Source organism: Nelumbo nucifera, chromosome 2 (assembly GCF_055504915.1).
Source record: "Nelumbo nucifera cultivar China Antique chromosome 2, China Antique-T2T, whole genome shotgun sequence".
Lineage (NCBI taxonomy): Eukaryota > Viridiplantae > Streptophyta > Magnoliopsida > Proteales > Nelumbonaceae > Nelumbo > Nelumbo nucifera.
In genome coordinates this window covers 108,766,607-108,783,812 of record NC_142650.1, presented here as the reverse complement: position 1 = coordinate 108,783,812, position 17,206 = coordinate 108,766,607, and positions in this window count along the sequence as shown.

Here is a 17,206-nt window from a genome sequence, read left to right as displayed (position 1 = left end):
GAAAGCTACAAGACAAGCTCACAGCAATCAAAATTGTGCTTCTGGATGCAGAGGAGAAGCAAGCCAAGAACAAGGTTGTGAAACAATGATATTCGTTAATCTCTTGTTTTGGTCTTTTTTTGTTGCAATATTCATTTTATAGAAGTTTCTCACGTCGGTATTTTGTTAAATTAGCTTCCTCCATCACCCAACTTAATGGAGAGGGGGTCTTTGTTAGAATTTGAATGTTCAGGTGGTCTTTGTAGGAATTTGCTTACAATCTATAATCCACTAGGATTTTTCTTTAACCTTCTTATTCCAATTCTGATGATGCATTTTGATTTTCTTTTAAGCATTATAACAAAATAAAATGACTACAAACTACCATCAAATAGAAGCCTCCCTAGACCTCTAAACAGAGTTGTCCAAAGCCGATCACATATAAGGCCTATCTTGGTGTCATAAACGCATGCGAAGTCTTTTCTCTTCTAGATATATAATTAAGGAGACTATGTGATCTCTATTTGTATAGAGAGCCTTTGACTAAATCCCAACACATATATAAAGTTTGTTTATATTCAATTAATGCATTAAGTATTGAATGCTTTAATAGATAAGAATAGTAAAAAATTCAGCCTGTCTAGTTCCAGTTTGCGGTTAAAAAAATGTCCTTACCTTTTTCATCTAAGTCTATGAACCAATGTTTTCAACCCACGGTTGATTCAGCTGGTCGAACCATTCAAATCATCATCTGGTCAGGATTTTGTGTCCAATTCAATCAAGACGTGCCAGACGGTCAAAAACCATAGACTTGGTGAAAAATCATTTGACCTTATCGGTTTGACCTTTGACCCATTCGGCCCAGTAACCGGGTCAAGGGTTGTAGATTCAATGCATACAAACTTTTGAAGGCTATATCTTTGCACTCCGATGTCCAATTGAGATGATTCTTTTTTGTTTAATTTGGGCAACTTTTCGAGATCTATGCATCCCAATGAGTCATAGGTGCCTTGCCCCACTATTTTCACGAAAAAAAAACCCATTTTTGGCTTCAAATGGGAGCCAATAGATGATAGACTGTTTATACATGTAACACATATAACACATCTAAAACATATTTATACATACATACATATATATATATATTATATTACATATATGCACTGGTGTGGCATACTCTAAATTGTTCGACCCAGCCAGTTGAAACGGTGACCCGTGACCTAGAGCAAAAATGGTTTGACCTCCGGATTAGTTTTTAAAACATTGTTATGAACTTCACCCAACAGATGATAGACTTAAATCCTCATTCTATATATAATGGACATCAAATCTGAATGATCTCACAGAAAACATGGAACTCTCACTGAATAAACACAAAATAGCAAGAAAAAGGAGAGCTTGGACTCAATCCCTCTTACTAAACCCTTCCTTATCCTTGATTTCATCGAGCCTTCACATTCTGTTTTGTAGAACTGCAATACCTTCTTTGCTACACAGAAAGAAGCCATTATTCTAATGCTCTCAACTGCATCATTAGCAACTTAACTTGCTTCTTCATACATCTACAGATATTTGAATTTGCATCTAAATAATGAAAACGATTTGAGAGGTTGAAGAATAGATAACTAGAACACCATTTTATTTGTGTTTTAAATCTGTTGACCTTAAAATTGGCCATAAGGTCGAATATGAGAAGTTGTTGGTATATGGTATCACCTCAGTTGCTAAGAAAGACTTACAACCAAAAGAGACGTTAGAGGCCTTGAGTGATATCCCAAGGGCGTGGACGCTGACGATCAAGTCAGTAATGCCAAGGAAAGACAAGCTGAGCCAGAGATCTTAGTGAGGTAAGGTGAAAGCTCGTGTGGGAAGATGAAGAGTCATGTGGAAAGCTGGAGAGATTATGTGGAAAATTGGAGAGATCATAAGGAGAGTTGGAGAGCTCCATGTGATGAGCTAGAGAGTTCCATGTGATGAGCTGGAGAACTCATAAGGAGAGCTGGAGAGCTCCATGTAGGGGTGTTAATTCGATTGGATTTGGTCCAATCCGATCTAATCCAACGTGAGTCCATTACAAATGGACTAGGTCCAATCCAATTCAATGAATATGTTGGACCATTTTGGACTATCTAAGACAATGTCTAGACTATTCAATCTATTCAAATTCATTTTAATTTAGATTGGTTTCAACCCAAACCTGGTCCATTGACACCTATATTCTTATCTTATACCAATGGACTAGATATTGGCTTAATCCAACTCAATATGGACTAAGTCCAATCCAATCTAATAAATATCTTGGACCAGATTGGTCCAATCCAATATGTGTCATTGGTCTATCCATTCCTTCCAAATTGATTTTGGACTGGATTGGGTTCAATCCCAAATTAGTCCATTAACACCCTTAGCTCCATATGCCAAGGTGTCTGGTGGGTGTTGTGCATGGTAGTGTAATGCAACATTAAGTTGTGTCCTAATGAATGGGGGTCTCACCTATTTATAGGAGAGGTGTTTCATCCAAGAACCAATATGTCCCAACTCGTTAACGAACTTCTTCATCCACCGGCTGTTAGACAGTTTTGTATGCCCTTAGCTTCAATCAGAATGATGCACTTTATGAGTTTATTGAAAATAAATAAAAGTGCATATTTGATTCATATTCCCTTGGTATGTTTCTATGTAATACCCTTAAACTGGACACTTAATGAGACTCGTGTTAGTTTAGAATGTTCACAGCCGGTGGGTCGGTCTGGGGAGACCTATCCTGATAAGGCTAACACTGTGGTGCCACCAAGTCGGTTGGGGTGGCCTGTCTCAGCTGCCAGGGTGAGACCCTAGGCACATACAGTGTAGGATAAATTGAATCTTTGAACTGGACCCGATTTCCAGTATTGCACTAGACCTTAGAGATTAATGGGAAAAACTGGAATGTTACACTCGACCCCTAGACTCGATTATAATACTGCACTGGGTGTCGGATTGGGCTATCTTTGATGTACCAATCAGTGAGATCCTTAGTGGGGGTCAAAACCTGGGTATGTTGGGACAGTCTGAGAATTAATCTGAGTGGGTGATCATAGTGACAGGATCAACCCCTTTGTCGGACAAAGGTAATGATCGGGGATGCACTCTCACTGATGGAAACCAAGACTGTCGGCAGCCGATTTCAATCGTTGAGATTTGTTTTGCAAAGTATATTTTATATGAGATATAAAAGTATATATATTATGGTTTCTAAAAGGTTTGCAAAAGGTTTTAATTCCCGGGATCCATATAAGTAGAGAGTGCAACACTGTTCCTTGCAGCCGAGGGAGAGGTCCTCTCTTGTCGGGCAATGTATGATCATTATGGGCTGAGAGGTTAAGTGTAAGACCATTGAGGATAATACCTGATGGGCTAATCTTGCATCTGCCCACAGTCCCTACGTGTTACAAGGTGGCTTGGCCCAGGGACCACTTAGGGTAAGTGTTGGGCCCATAGAGCCCATTTGATAGGTTTCAGGGGGTGCACTGTCCATAACAGTGTATTCGGTCAGGCCTTGTAACAAAGGTTGGGCCGAACCCATGTGGCTGATGTGTAGATCAATGATTGGGTCCCACGCCATACAAAGAAGCCTAATTGGGCAGCAGTTAGGAAGGTTAAGTGAGCACACTCAACTGACCCTTAAAGAACACTCAGACATCAGGATTAACACCATAAAAGCATATGCGAGTAGCTTGCAACTGACCCCCATGCTGCAATGAACTTGCGGCACAATGTCACCTATGCAATGAACTCGATACACAAAGCAAAACCGGGATAAACCTGCAGTCCACTAAGCCCAGTTAGTGCTTGGACCTAAAGAAACCCCCACTAAGCCCAGTTAGTGTTTTTATCTTCCCTTTTTCCATGGCTACAACCTGATAGATGGCTTTCCCTCGAAGATCAAAGATTGGAAGAATAGGTACTTCTTCCTTTCTCATTGGACCAGATGGAACATGGATACCATATGGCGAAGGGATTGCTGGAAGTTTAGTGTAGAGTTCAATGAGGATCTACGACTTGAAGTGCAATGCTTTGTGCATTGGCATTTTCAAGTAGATAATTTCTTAGCTAAGTATATACTTCTTCAGGTCAACCTGAGCCACGTAGGTAAGTCGGCCAACATGTCTTTTGCATTTTTCTTCGAAATTTAATTTTAGCTCAACTTAGTGATTTAGTCCTAAGGGCCTAATGTCATTCTGATTGGGTTGGTTGTCTATTTACACAATGCTCTACTACTGGCTATTTCACCACTCTTGGTCACTCTCCACTTTCATGGAAGTCAAGGGATTATTCTTTCCACAAATAGTGATTTAATCCTAAGGGCCTATTGTTTTTCTGATTGGGTTGTTTGTCTATTTATGCAATGCTCTACTACTAGCTATTTCACCACTCTTGGCCACTCGCCACTTTCATGGAAGTCAAGGAAGGAGTTCACTGTATCCGATCCTCAGAAAAGCAAAATATCATTCTATGGCAGCAGCTACCAGTGAACTACTATGGCTTCATCTGTTCTTTAGTGACTTGGGCCTCCATCACCCTCAACCCATAGAACTCTATAGTGACAACAAAGCTTCTTTACATATATCTGCCAGCCCGGTTTTCCATGAATGCATTAAGCACGTCAAGATCGATTGCCAATTCATTAGACATCATCTTCAATCTAGAATTATTACTGCTACTCATTTACCGATTACACTTCAGCCAGAAGACATTTTCGTCAAAGTTCTTGGAAAGATCAGTTTACTGCATTGATATCCAAGTTGAGCATTTCAAACCCCATATTAGCTCCAACTTGAGGGGGCACATTACAATATGGAATTAGCGTCCTCTGTTAGTTATCAAGAACCGTGAGTTGTTTTAACTTTTAACCATGTGATTCATTTCAATTTTCTTGATTCTTCTTTCCAGAAACATCCTATTGTATCTATTGAAACCACGAGATCAGTTAGTTAGTTATCAAGAATCGTGGGTTGTTTTAACCATGTGATTCATTTCAATTTTCTTGATTCTTGATTCCAGAAACTTCCTTTGTATCTATTGAAACCATGAGATGATTGAATTTCTCATGCTCTCATCTCATTTTAGACCAATTGAGGTTTCTGTGTTTCCTCCAAGAAGAGACCTCATGAATAAGACCACTGAAACCTTTGCTCTCTTTGGATCAATTACACCCAACTTCTAGGATAAAAAACCCCCTTTCTATCAATATTTCCTCATACCTACCAAAACGATGATCTTGCATCAAAGAATGGCCCATTTCAAATTTATTAGAGTGAAACCTAACCACGACCAAGAAACAAAGTCTTCTGTCAAACTCAGTCCAATCTAACAGTTGATGTGCATTCTGACCTTGATCAGGACTGATTTCTGGTTCATCAGTTGGTTGCTTAATTAGGCTGATTTGAACCACCATTTAATGTGGGATCATCTTGTTTGAACAATGAACATTAAAAATAAGAATTGTGAAATGTGAAAATAAATTTACTTTGTAGAAGGTCAAATAAATAAGATTTTTTTTTCTTTCTAAATTGTTTCTATAACAAATGGGAACAAGGTAAAATTCTACAACAGAAAATGTTTGTAAACATTGAATGCTATCTTGCTTCTAGAAAAACAATATAGCATTATAAGTTACTGAGTAGAGGCTAATAATATTTTAAATTTAAGTTATGCTTTTTAAGGGTAAATTACAAAAACCCCCTTATACTATGGGGATAGTGATAAATAGCCCCCTGAAATTTCATTTGTGACAAATATTCCCTTGACTGTTTAGTTAAATGACAGAATGCATTAAATTATCAAAATTGCTACCTAAACTTTACTTATTTTCTTTTTCTTTCCCTTTTCTCTTAAACCCTATTTAACCAAAAGTAACCTCCATTTTCTTCAAAGAGAACCAGCTAAAATAACAAGAATAATTTCATTGGCCTAGAAAAATGTTTTTTTAATCTTGATTCATTTCACTCACACAAATGCCTCGCTTCACCTTAAGATATAAAAATTATCTATTCCTTTCTCCAATACATCAAGAAAAACCAAACAAAGCCATAAGTTTTTTTCTATCAAAAGGAAACCTCTACCATTTCATGTGATTATTCAATCTAGCTAGAAACCTATAAGGATCTATTGGAGCAACCAAGAGGGCTTCAATGTTATATTTAGAAACCTAATTGAAGCATAAATCATTCAAATAAATAAGAAAAGGGTAGTTTGGGGATTTAAAAATTTTAAACAGCTGAATGAAAATCTTTTTCAACATTGACAGAACTCTAATGGAGGGGAGGGGGTATTTGTTGAAAATTGAAAGTTCAGTGTGGTCTTCGTTGCAAATGAAAAGGGTATTTGCCATTGACCCCATAGTACAGGGGAGTCATTGTAATTTACCCTTTAATTGTAAAATATTAAAAGATGCTGAACATGTGTCATTAGCTAGCGGATGCATTAAGAAGAAATTAAATTGCAGTGGGCAGCTTTCTTCGCATCCATGACTGATCAGTATTTGATGAGGCAACTTGAAAGAGAGAGGATCCAATTTACACTAGAAGACAAGTTAGCTTATTCAAACTCTGATTCATACAAGTTGAGTGAACTGATGGTGGAGTGGCCATAGGCCCTCGTTTAGTCCTCAACATGTTGGAATATCCAATGGCCATGTGACAAGCCACATGTTGATGGTTGGTAGTTGATGGTCATTTCCATGCAACACTCTCACACACAATCATTCATTTTAAATAATTGCTATTTATTTATTTTCTATGAAAACAAATTTATTTGATTGTTTATTTGAAAACATTTTCATGCATGGAGATACCAATGTTGTTGGATAATTTGGATCCATATTCCAGCTCTTATTGGGTCAATGGATATCCATTTGACCTAGTGTAGACTGGGTGACCAAGTGGTTAGATCCTTGGTCCAGTTGAGACACTTGTCTCAAATCTGGTGGAGCATAAATTCTAATGCTTATCTCAATTGGTTATTTTGTTAACTGTTGTTCCTAATGTCAAGGAACTTAACGTTGGAGGAGCAACTATTTAAGGGATCTCTCCCAAGTGCTTCAACACAATGAGAAAAGCCCTTTACTGAGAAAGGAAAATTATCCTCTCAGCCTTACCTCTAATCAGATTAAGCTACTCTCTCTCACATATTGTTTGAGAGGTTGGTGTCTCAGGTCCGATATTGTGAAGCTGCTCTCATTCTCTTTGCATGCAGGTAAAACCACCAGAAACTTCAGCCGTTCAATTCTACACGCATTTGGATCAACATGAACATCACTGGATGAGGAGAATTGGAAAGTAGATTGCCATCAATGATTTTTAACTTGAGACATAAATGCTTGTTGAAGGAGAAGCTCAATGGCCATCTGCTCTCAAGTACTTATTGACACAATAAAGCCTCGTAGTTAATTAGTAGCTTGATGACATTGAGAACATGTAGTATTATGATCTATACTGCAATAGATTCAATAAGAAATTTGTAGTGCTAATAATGGTGGAGGTAGTCTATTATATGGACGTTGTGAGGGTATTGAGGATGGGGGTGGCGGCTTATAATAATGTGGAAGTTGGGGAGGTGGTGATGGTAGCGGGGGTGGCTTTTAAATGTTGTAGGATTGAGGAGGTGATGAAGATGGTGGAGGTGGGGATTATTGGTAAAGGGGTCACTGTAACTTTGGAGGAGAAGCTCTGAGGCACGTCTGAAGATACTGTCTTTAGAACATTATTTGCCCCCAATCAATTTCATTGAGTTTGTTGTTGGGTAATAGGCAAATCCGTTCGCAGGATACAACAGAGCCTTGGGCGAGAATCTGCAACCAGTAAAGTTGAAGAATCTCCGAAGAAACTTTCTGTGAGATTGTAGTAGACCCGACTGAGAGAGAGAGAAAGTGGATGTCGAAATTGTGTGTTTTGAAGTCTGATTTATGCTCCTGAAATAGTTTATGAAGAGGTATTAGGAAAAGGTAGGTGCTGGTTCAGAGAAGGCACCTTGAATAGTCACAATTTCAAACATTGTGACTATTTAAAAAGTAGTTAATAGTTAATGACTATTAGTTTTGAATTGTGTCTCTTGATCACACCCGATCGAATCGTGACCGTTGATCTCATCAACGGTGATAAATGCTCAGCATCGCACCAAAACCAAAGCCGCCATTAAATCAAACCCATTTGATTTAATATCTTTTGAAATTAAAATCCAACGATCCCCCACATTGATTGATTAATTTAATAGTTCTCTCTCAATTGAAACTACTATGATATAATTATGTATACAAAATGTGTTTATCAACTTAAACATTTTGTTAGTATAGATACATCAGAGCCTTGTCAAAGTTATTGGTGGTAAGACCTTAAACCAATTACTCTCAAGATGGTTTTTCAGTTCAGGTTGGGTTACCATTTCAGGTGACTAAGTAAAGGGTTTTAATCCCATCTCATTGGTTACCATTACAGGTGAGCAAAGTGCTCATCTAAAGCGCCTCATTGCGCCGCACACACGCACGTACATGCGTGCGTGCGGGTTGCACGGTATTAAACCCCCCATACTATCCTCTACTATTTCTAAGGAGTGTAAATCAGCTCCTATTAAAATATTGAAAACAAAGCTTATAATTTTTCAACGTGGGACAAGTTCAAAATTGGGTTTTGTAAGAGAAAAACTAACTTTTCAATCAAGTGTGTAGGTGCAATTTCTAATGTAATTGACCAATCAAACCCATTGGATTTCAAATCCAACAATCCCCCACATTGATTGATCAATTTTATAGTTATCTCTCAATCCAAACTACTATGACACAATTATTCATACAAAAGGTGTTTATTAACTTAAACATTTTGTTAGTATAGATATCTCAGAGCCTTGTCAAAGTTATTAGTGGTAAGACCTTAAACCAATTACTCTTAAGACAAATCGGAGACACCTATACACACAAAAATGTCTAGTCTCTACAAGAGTTTCAAGTTTTACTCAACACTATTATGGCCATGTACTTCTTTCCTGGTTTCATGTACAATCCCGAAAGAACACCCAAACTCTCATGAGAAGCGGCACCACTTCTATTTTTCACTATGTGTTTCGTTTTTTGACACATTTCAGAAACTTAATTAAGAGTTAACCCAACCTTTCATCATAACGGACAGCACTGTTTATCTTGTGATGGGAAATTTCTCAATGTCAGTGTTAACAGTCACATTGTTGTAACTTGTTATTACCCATTAAACCCAATATTGATGGTTTTTCGGTTAATGTTGTTACCATTACAGGTGACTATGTAAAGGGTTTTAATCCCATCTCTTTGGTTACCATTACAAGCGAGCAAAGTGTGCTTCTAAAGCGCCTCATTGCGCCGCACGCACGTGCGCACACGTGTACACGCGTGTTGCACGGTATCTAACCTCAATACTCTCCAAAACTATTTCTTAGGAGTATAAATCAGCTCCTGTTAAAATACTGAAAAGAAAGCTTATAATTTTTCAATGTGGGACAAGTTCGAAATTGGGTTTTGTAGGAGAAAAACTTACTTTTCAATCAAGTTTGTAGGTACAATTTCTCATGTAATTTACCAATGAAACCCGTTGGATTTAATCTCTTATGAGATTAAAATCAAACAATCCCATATATTGATTGATCAATTACATAATTCTCTCAATCCAAACTATTATGACACAGTTGTGTATACAAAAGGTGTTTATCAACTTAAACCTTTTGTTAGTATAGATATCTCAGAGCTTTGTCAAAGTTATTGGTGGTAAGACCTTAAACCAATTACTCTCAAGACAGACCGGAGACACCTATACACACAAAAATGTCTAGTCTCTGCAAAAGTTTCAAGTTTTACTTAGCACTGTTATGACCATGTGCTTCTTTTCTAGTTTCATGAACAATCCCGAGAACAAATCCAAACTCTCATGGGAATTATTTGACACATTTCAGAACTTAATTAAGAGTTAATTCAACCTCTCATCATAACGGACAGCACTGTTTATGTTGTGATGGGAAATTTCTCAATGTTAGTGCTAACAGTCATATTGTTGTAACTTGTTGTTACCCATTAAACTCAATACTGATGGTTTTTCGGTTCAGGTTGGGTTACCATTACAAGTGACTAAGTAAAAGGTTTTAATACCATTTCTTTGGTTACCATTACAGGCGAGCAAAGTGTGCTTCTAAAGCGCTTCATTGTGCCACACACACGCATACGCATGCGTTGCGCTGTATCAAATCCCATATTCTCCACTACTATTTTTAAGGAGTGTAAATCAACTCCTATTAAAATACTGAAAACAAAGATTATAATTTTCCAATGTGGGATAAGTTCAAAATTGGGTTTTGTAAGAGAAAAACTAACTTTTCAATAAAGTGTATAAGTGCAATTTTTCATATACTTGACCAATCAAACCCATTGGATTTAATCTCTTATGAGACTAAAATCCAATAGGGACTTGTAGCGATAGAACGGCAGTGGCAAAGGTAGGAAATTGTATAGAGGAGGATGTGATGTTGAGGGTGGAGGTGGCTTGTAATTGTAGCAGAACTGTGGAGGAGGTGATGGAGATGGTGGAAGTGGTGACTTTTAGATGTAGAAAGAAGGTGGTTGAGACAGTTGAGGAAATGGAGAGGGTGGAGGTGGAAGTAATGGGGGAAATTTGTGATGGTGAAGCAGGTCTTTTAATATGCATGAACCAGATGACCGAACTATTGATCCAAAAACCAGAGGCCAAAGCGGTGCCGTTACATCGGTCTGGATAGCAAGTTGATAGGAAATAACTTATTATACTGTTTTGTTAAGAGAGAGAGAGAGAGTTGTTATGGTAGAAAGGTTTGGCCTGTTGGTTGCTCGTCAGGGATTTAACCCATCATTCCATTTGTTTAAACTTTAAGATTGAAAAGGAGAATAAGCGTTCTTGTAGGTTTGTCCTTGTCTCCATGACATTAATGCTTCAACTTGCAGTCGATCTGCTTGGAGTTGACCATCCAATCCATCAGTAGGTAAGTACTTGGGTATGGGCCGGCAACAGGACTGTGGGCCAAAAAAGTCAGTACTCTGGTTTTGCAATTTGCCATGTCGTTTGGGCTATCAATGGGTCGGGTGCGGACCCATTTCCGAGCTAAACATTATACGGTTTGAAAGTAAGACTCGATTTGGAAGGAATATAAATATAAATATGTAGTTTCTACCAAAAAAAATATAAATATGTAGAATGTAAAATCTGTAATTTATATTATTTTGTATATATTTGTATTTGTATTTTTTCTAACTGACCTTAAGGCTGAATTTGAAAAGAGTAAAAATGCAAATATGTGCCATGCAAATATATACAAAATAATGCAAAAAAGTAAAATTTTACACACTATATATACAAAATAATGCAAAAAAGTAAAAATGCAAAGAAAGCTTATAATTTTTCAATGTGGGACAGGATCAGATTGGACCAAATCCGACCCAATTGACACTCTTAATAAAGGAATTAGGATTGAATTGGTTCTCCCTCTTGTATGCTTACCAAGATTCCAAAATTTGAACTTCAAGAGATTGTTTAAATGAAAAATTAAAATTCTGCCTTACCTTATGGCCTAGTTGCAATTATAGCATTGTTTCAGTGAACTTCCCCTAAAAATCATGTTGAAGAGAGTAGCTGGAAATTTCTTTATCAAATACACCGCATCAAAAATGAGCATGCTATTGATTGAAATAAAATTGAAAACGTCATTTGATCTATTTTTATTTCAATCGCTGGCGATGGAAATACAACTGAAAAACAACACCCTAAACGATACATAGACGACCTGAATCACCTAAAACCTTTTTTTTTTAATTCAAACACAATCATTTAAGTGGAGATAGGGGTGTGAATGAACTGGTTTTGGGTTGGACCCATCTAAATCAAAATCAATTTGAATGGATTAGACGGATCAATGACATATTGAATTCGACCAGTCCAGACATAATGATCCAAAATATTTATTGAATTGAATGACATATTGAATTGAAGAATATTGAAGATTATTTGCTTCCCCCAAATCATAATCTCCTAAGCATGGATCAAACAAAATGCTAAGCTGCTCCACGTAGGGCTGTCAACTGGTCCAACCCAACCCGGTCTAGTATGAATCCATTACACATGGATCGGGGTTTAATCCAATTCAATAAATACATTGGACCGGTCCAATGTAATGCCTGGATCGCCCGAACTGTGTGAATTGATTTTAATTTAAGTTGGGTCCAATGTAAACCTGATTACCTGATTCATTGACACCCATATTCTTATCGGGCCAGATAATGTTAGTTCAATCCAATCCAGTATTCTACTATATATCAATTACAAATGGGTTAGGTCCAATCCAATATCTATTATAGGTCTTTCTAATCCATTCAAATTGATTTTAATTGGGATGGGGTCCAACCGAAACCCAATCCATCGACACTTCTAGCTCCACACAATCTGATCATTGTATTCATAAGTAATTCAACATTTTTACCTCATCTAAATCCGGAAATTAAGCTGATGCAAATATATTAATTTGTTTCTAGCTAAAATTTTGTGAAAGCCTGGGGGCTCAATGGTATTTGTATTGCATGTAGAGAAATAAAACGTATTTAAATACCTCACTTAATTTTTTATACATCAATGTTCGCCCATGAATTAACATCAATTTTGAACTAATACCTACTCCAAATGTACTTTGAGTCTAAAAATTCTGACCCTGGACTGAACCGTCATTCTCCCTAAAATAATATCTCTATATTTCTCCTATTGTGTAATTGAATTGATTTGATTTATTTGATTGATGAATTTTATTTTTGTGAGCAGTACTCCAACAAGACGACACAAACCTCCGTCCTGGGCTGGGCCAAGGGTTTGTGGCCCTCAGGTCGTACCAGCCCATGGCCCGTGAGGGCTCATGCAAGCACCGCCTACACTTTCGGCATGGCAGCCTGCATTACATCTCTAATACCAGAACTGTAGGAGAGTCTGGGGCTCCAAAGTGTTGATGCAGTGGTGTATTGGTGTGTAGAAGCAAGTGGGAATACGTACTGAGAAATTGTGGATGAGTGCAAGTAGGGGAGTTAATTGGATTGGATTTGGTCCAATCCAATCAAGTCCAATGTCAGCCCATTGCAAATGGACCAGATCTAATCCAAATTCAATGAATATTTTGGACCATTTTAGACTAGTCCTATTCAATATGTTCAAATTTATTTTATTTTAGATTGGTTCTAGCTTCTAACCTAATATGGTCTTTGGACACCCATATTTCTTTTTATCTTCTCTCAATAAACTGGATATTGACTCAATCCAGCCCAATCCAATATAAATTCATTATAGATGGACCAGGTCCAATCTAATTCAAGAAATACCTTGACCATTAAGTTAGTCTAATCTGATTCAATTCAATATATCTTAATGGTCTTTCTAATCCGTCTAAATTAATTTTATTTTGAACAGGTTCAATCCAAAACGGATCTATTGACACCCCGAAGTGCAAGATGCAACTCAACTTGATTGAAATGAAAAGCTACTCTCATGGAAGGCTACTACTCCTCCCATCCTTTTCTTTTCATTTAAAACCATCCTCTTTTTTCTAATGCAGAAAAGACTTTGGTGTGCCATGGAAAGCTCTATATCTTGATTTTAGGGCCCCACCATCTCGTCACCTTACGTCTATTTTACATCCAACAACTTGATATTGGGACCCCACCATCTCGTCTCCTACTCTATGGACAGATCAAGAAGGATGCATGGTTCCCAATGTAAAACCGCGTTGGTTGTCTTTTTGACTCAATTTCAGCAGCTGCCAGCGAAATCGAAATTTTCCAAAGGGAAAATGATGATAGACCTCTCATCTCATGGTATAATAGTATAACAGGAGTATCATAGGGTTTCTATGGGATTATACTAGTTAATTTGGATTTGTAGAATATTGTTGGAGTCCAAATTTGTTTTTCAAAGTGTGTTTCTGACATCAACATTACACCATTTTCAGCTATGCATTAAAGCAAGGATTAAGGTATCGATACGATACTTCTAATATGGGGCATATTTTATTCATATATATGGGATAAGCTATGATTGAAAACATATCCTACCAGTCATACATATCAGCATGATGTGCCTCCATATTTGGTCATATCATACTATATCATTCCGATACACACTGATATGGAGGCATATTCATGCCTAGTTTGACAAAACTATATATTGACTACTTTTGGATTATTTTTACTTTTAATAAAAAATAAAAAAATAGTATTACAAAAATTGAAATAAATAATTTAAGATTTATTTTTTCCAAAACATTTAATAAAAACTAAAAATTATAAAAAAAAATATATTTCATCTACCTAGGATGATTTCTATATTTTATTTTACACAATCCTATATGTTAAAAATGAAAACATAGTTATTATTTGAAAAAATAGAGTTATTACATAAAAATACTAAATAAATAAATTTTTCCAACTTTAATGAAAAACAGAAAATTATAATTATAAAAACTGAAATGAATCATTTAAGATTTAATTTCCCCAAAAAAATTAATAAAAACTGAAAATTATAAATAATTTATTTTATTTATCTTAAATGATTTGTTTGTTTTGTTTTACAATTCTATATAAAATAAAAGCATTATATGTTAAAAATAAAATCATATTTATTATTTAAAAAGAATTTTTATTAAATAAAAATACTAAATTAATAAATAATCTCAAAACTTAATAAATATTGAAAATTATAATTATAAAAATTGAAATTAAATGTAATAATTTTTGTATGATATTTGAATGTTCTACGGTGCTGGTATTATTTATTGTAATATTTCTCTTCGTATAACCTATAGTATATGCATTTCTCATGTGTTTATATCATATACATAGATAATTGAGCTTTTGATTTAGTATTATTAATGTATTTATGTGATTTGCATGCATTTCCCGAGTGTATCTAAGCGTTTCTATATCTTTCATTCGTATCTATGCGTTTCCAAAGCATATTCGTATCCGACTTATCCAATACAATATCCGATACCCGTACTTTGATCATCGATTCGAAGAATTTTCTGTACCCGATACCCGATACCAATACCTGATCCCAATTCAATGTAATTCATTTGTAGCTTAATGTAACCAAACTAGTTGGGTGGAGCATCTTCTAGCCCATTTTAGCTTATACTTGTCACGATTGGGCAGGGAATGAGGCAAAATAATGTTTGAGTTATATCATTATGCAAATCAGTTGGAAGGAATACATATACAAATGCATACAATGCAATTATATACAAATATATTTGGGTTAGCACATTTAGTTTGCATCTTGGAGCCCTTTTTAGCTTATACTTATCAGGACTGGAAGGAATATATTTGGCATGCCCAAAAAATCCGATTTACTTAGGCAAGAATTTGTTTCATTATTAAAAGAAACATGTGGTGACACGTTCGACATGTTTTGGAAATATATATTCATGATAATACTAAAAAAAAACTTTGGGTAATAAAACTTTATTTTCATATAAATTTAGGAGGTATTTGACAAGTCTTTTTAAGAAGATCTTCCAAAAGCTCAAGACCTTAAAAGAATGATGAGCATTTATGTGTAGATCTTGAAAGACTAAAGACTGATTAGTTGCAATTTTTTTCATTGATCTTAAAAGCAAAAGGACCCAAAGACCATTTGGAAACACATATAGCACAACAAATAATTGTTGAGCATTTAGATGGAAATACACCTTCGAAATGTCATGTGTGGGACCCACTAATGCATTCAAATGTGTATTTAGCAATTATGGGCACCACCTACACATTGGCTTATGCAAATGTGTGGAGGTTCGCTCATTTAGAAGGCCTATGTGTTCAGATTCCTTGGTGGTGAAATGTGAGAGTGAAACAAAGGTTGTTTTTCTTTTTTTTTTTTTCGAATGAAGAAAGATCTCGTAAGTTCAAAAAAATACTAGAAGCCTCAAATGAAGCTTTTGGATTTTGTACAATTTTCAGCTTCCTCGAGCTTTTTAGGGGGGCTATCTTTTTGGCTTTCTATCTTGTGGTTGCCAAACGAAAAAGCTAAGTACAAGGTCTTCTGACCTTTGAAAAGCTTGAAAGACCCCTTAAAAAGACTTCCCAAACATCCTCTTAGTCATCATAATTATGTTTAAATTAATTATGATGTCATATGAGCCAATTCTTTTTACAAAAAATTCTTATAATTGTCCAAATTTCATAAAACAATGTCAAATGAGACCCCCACCAATATAATTTTGGATTTAGATAATATGGAATATCAAAACATTAAAATTTAAAACAGTTTAATCAATTCTTAAACTAAATGCATTTCTCAAAATTCCTCTATATTCCTATTATGCCCATTTCCAAGAAAAATAGGCAATTCAAATTCTATACTAACCAAAAATTGATAGGTCTACAATGAATGCTCTCTCTCTCTCTCTTTCTCTTTCTCTCTATATATATTAATGGTCTACATTGTATGTTGGTGGGCCATGCAAACCTACTCATCGCTGGTGATACCATGTCGTTTAGTTGACATTTGATTTGGCCCTAATTGAAACTTGAAAAGTCTCCTAACCTTTCTACTTGGCCCAAATGCCTAATGAACAGTGAATTTACGGATATAGCTGGTACATAAGTTGGCTAGTGAATCAAAGTATCATTATTCGATGCACGCATTCTTTGAATTTATGACTTCAAAGTTATTATGATAACAGTGGTACAAGATCAAAGAAGAAATTTATTAATTTCCCTAAAAAATTAATGATAATGTAGGGTTTATGCATGATTAGATTAAAGAAGAAATTTGCAGATAAGTTTATTGAATCTGTAAATATGTAATTTGTTGAATATAATGGTAAGTACAATTTATTAAATGTGAAATTACATTTTATAAAACATAAATCAATAAAAAAATAAATAGACTTTAATGTGTGTGTGATTGGTTGGAATTCCAAGATCCTCTTAACAAATTGGTCCTCATAAGAAATAAAAAAAATAAAAAAACAGACTTTATATTCATGGGAAGGTGTTCCCAATTCCAAGATTCTCCCCACACGATATCATACTCGTACATCGGGAACATCACCACATGAGCAACAGATGTTTCAAATCTCTTCAGAAAGGATTGTTTCAAATGTCTTTTGGGTCGGTGTAGATAGACAAAGTTTTAATAGAACTTGTGAGTTGTTTAGATTCCAAAGGTAGAGA